A 3,606-nucleotide genomic window follows, 5' to 3' on the forward strand; every position below is an offset into this window, starting at 1 on the left:
GGAAGAGACACTTTTGTTAGATCAGTTTAACTTGTTGCTTTTAGAGAAAGTTAAACTGATCTAACAAAAGTGTTTCTTCTGTCTGCCACAGTAGCCACTTGGGGATGTTGTATATCTCATAATCATCTTGACTCAGGTCATTTGGAATACAGTCAACATTTCTTGGTCAGCCCTCCTACCCTAAGCCTTAGAGATTGTGGAATTCATGGTATCAAGGAAGGAATGTTTTTCTTCCAGCTTTACTTTACCTGGACATATGTCAAAATGAATTATTTAATCCGTAAACTCAAGGCCTTCTAATTGAGCTATATTCATATATCTTCTTATTTTTTTATTTTGAGGCAAAATATTTCTCATATGCTAAAAGGCCAAGATCAGCTCAAACTTGTGATCTTCTTACCTCAACCTCCCAAATGCTGAGATTATGGACCTGGGCCACCCCATAAGCTTCAGTTCTATCTTAATTAACCATTGATTTAGGTGCTCTAACCTACACCTTATCTAACTTCATACTTCTCTGATTTAGCCCTGACACTTTAACATCTCAGGAACCAGTTCTTCAAAACTCCACCCGTGTATTATTATGCCTATAGCATTCACAAAGGCAAGTGTTGACCTCCTATGAACATCTGGACAGAAAAACATAGAGATGGTTGATTGTCTCATCTCTACAATTACATAAAATATATATAGATGGAGATGCAGTTGGACAGAACTTTTTATTTTTTAAAGAGAATATAAAATAATGATAATAAAATATTAGAAACAGAATTTCACTAAACAAAATAACACAAATTCAACAGTATTTGTTGTATTGTATAGTGTTGTCTTCAAATTAGTTGTTTAGATTACCAGATAAATGCATGCAAAATTGGGGGGAGAAGTTATAAGAAATTAAGAAGAAAGAAAAACTTAAGCATTAAATGCTACTTTCCATAGACCAGCAGAAATAAGCAATACAATTATTCAAAGTCATCCTACATAGATACATCTCTTCCCCGGTTCTTCTCATCTCAATATTTCCTTCCTTTTGAATAGATATTTCCCTTATCACAGTATGGTACTTTTCAGATTTTATTTTCTTTCAGGTTCTTACACTAGTGAAACAATACCATGGTTTGTTTGTTTGTTTGTTTGTTTTTTGGCGAAGTCAGGGATTGAGCTCAGGCCCTTGCGCTTGCCAGGGAAGCACTTATTCTACTAAGCCATCTCCCTGGCCCCAACAATACCATGTTGACATATGTGGTTCTGATTTATTTCACTTACGAGTATGGTCTCTAGCTGCATCCATTTACTGATAAAAGCCTCAAATTTATCCCTTTTATGGCTGAGTAATACTCCACTGTGTAAAAATACCACATCTTTTTTATCCATTCCTCAGTTGATGGGCATCTAGGTTGCTTCCAAGATTTAGCTATGATAAGTTGTGCTGCCATAAACATGGGTGCATATTTATCACTGTGGTATGATGGTTTCAGTTCATTTGGAAAAATACTTAAGAGGGGAATAGCTGAGTTGAATGGGCTCTGTTTGTGAAACAAATTACTACAGTAGTATATGTGTTTAAAACGCACAAAAGAAGCTTCACAGCAAATGTACACAGGTCTGTCTGGGGCCACAATCTCAGCTAGAGGAAGCCACGGCCACATGTCAGAGCAAAGCAGATGGCAGAATTCGTATTTGTCATCCAGTGCACAGTCTGAGAACAGAAGTAAAATCGTGCCCAGAGCCTCTGTCCAGGACCAAAATTGTTCAAATACAGAAGCATTTGTGATCTGAGGTGTTAGTGTGTTACATTTAATCATCACCAGCTACAGCTAGTAATGAAAGCCACAGAACTGGGCCGGCCATGGAGGCACACACCTAGAATCCCATCGTTGGGGAAACTGAGGCAGGAGAATTGCAGAGAGTTTGAGACCAGCCTTGGCTGTGCGGTGAGCTCAAAGGCAAGGCTGAAGTACATAATGCAACTCTGGCACAAAAAAAAAAATTACAAAATAAACATATATGAAACCACTTATGGAAGATCATAGGTAGAGAAATTGGAGATAATAAGACATCCAATATTTACAGATAAGCAAGTGGAGGTGGCATTAAATCAGTCTAAGAGAGAGAAATGAGGAGAGTTAGTGAAACAGAAGCAATATCTAGACTGTCCAAATGCTCTAGGTAGGATAAGAAGATTGAACATTGACCACTGAATTTGGCAACATAAGGTTACTTGTGTCCTTGAAAATGATCACTTCTGTAAAGTGATGAATATAAAACCTGACTGAAGGGACCGGGGAGATGGCTCAGTGGAATAAGCACTTCCCTGGCAAGCTCAAGGGCCTGAGTTCAATCCCCAGTTCCGGAAAAACAAACAAAAAAAAAAAAGTGACTGACTCTGATTTATTGGAAAATGAAGTCCATTTCCTACATCACTGCAGAGTGTTAACTGGGACAACCCATTTGGTGAACAGTTTAGCAATATCTAGCAAAAGTCAAATACTTTTATCTTTGACCTAGCAGTTCAACTTGAACTTTATCTTATAATATATTTAAATTTGTGTAAGCTGGGTATGGCGGCATACACCTGTAATTCCAATACTCAGGAAGCTGAGACAGGGGGATTTCTGTAGCATGAAGCCAGCCTGAGCTACTAGTGAATTCAAGACCAGCCTGAGTTACAAAGCAAGACCTTGTCTCAAAAAACAAAAAAAAAATGTGCAAAATAACATACTGTATCAAGGTAACTTTTTGTATCACTGTTTGTAGTGGTGCTATAACGCTTAGCTTGAACTTGTGATTTTGTAGGTCATTAAAAAAAAAAGCTGAGGGCTGGCGAGATGGCTCAGTGGTCTAAAGCACCTACTTGGAACAAGCTTGGCAAAGTACAGGGACCGCGGTTCAATCCCCCAGCACCACCTGCCAGCCAGCCCCGCCCCCTGGTGGGCTGAGCTGCCCCCCACACACACACACTAAATAAATAAATTTTTTTTTAAAAAAGCTGAGTAAATTGTGGTATGTAATATGTTACCATGTATCTCAAAAAGAATGATTTTTTTTCTTATATAATGTAAAGTGACACTTTGCTGATATAGTTATCTGTAAGACAATATGAACTTTGGGAGGGGCTTAAGAAACAAGGGAATTTGCATTAGTTAATATTATGAAAAAAGCAAAAGAAAGGGCCAGACATGGAAGTACATACTTATAATCCCAGCATTCTGTTTTCTTGTTGTGCTGGAGATCAAACCCAGGGACTAGTGCATGCAAGGCAAGAGCACTACCACTGAGCCGTATCTCCACTGCTAACCCCAGCACTCTGGGAGGCTGAGGCAGAAGGATCACAAGTTCAAGCATAGCTTAGCAATTTAGCAACCTAAAAAGACCTTGTTTTAAAATAGGAAGTAGGGCTGAGATTCCCTGCACCACATGCTGCACTGGCCCCGGGCCCTGGCTCACTGAGCTAGCCACTAAGTCTGGGTATGGTTGGTGCACACCTGTAATCTCAGTGCTAGGGAGGCTGAAGACAGGAGGATCACTACCAGTTTGAGCTGCATAGTGAGATCCTGTACAAATACATTAAAAGGAGGAGGAGGAGGAGGAAGAAGAGGAGGAGGA

The sequence above is a fragment of the Octodon degus genome, unplaced genomic scaffold (assembly GCF_000260255.1).
Source record: "Octodon degus isolate 3935 unplaced genomic scaffold, OctDeg1.0 scaffold00090, whole genome shotgun sequence".
NCBI classification, from domain to species: Eukaryota; Metazoa; Chordata; class Mammalia; order Rodentia; family Octodontidae; genus Octodon; species Octodon degus.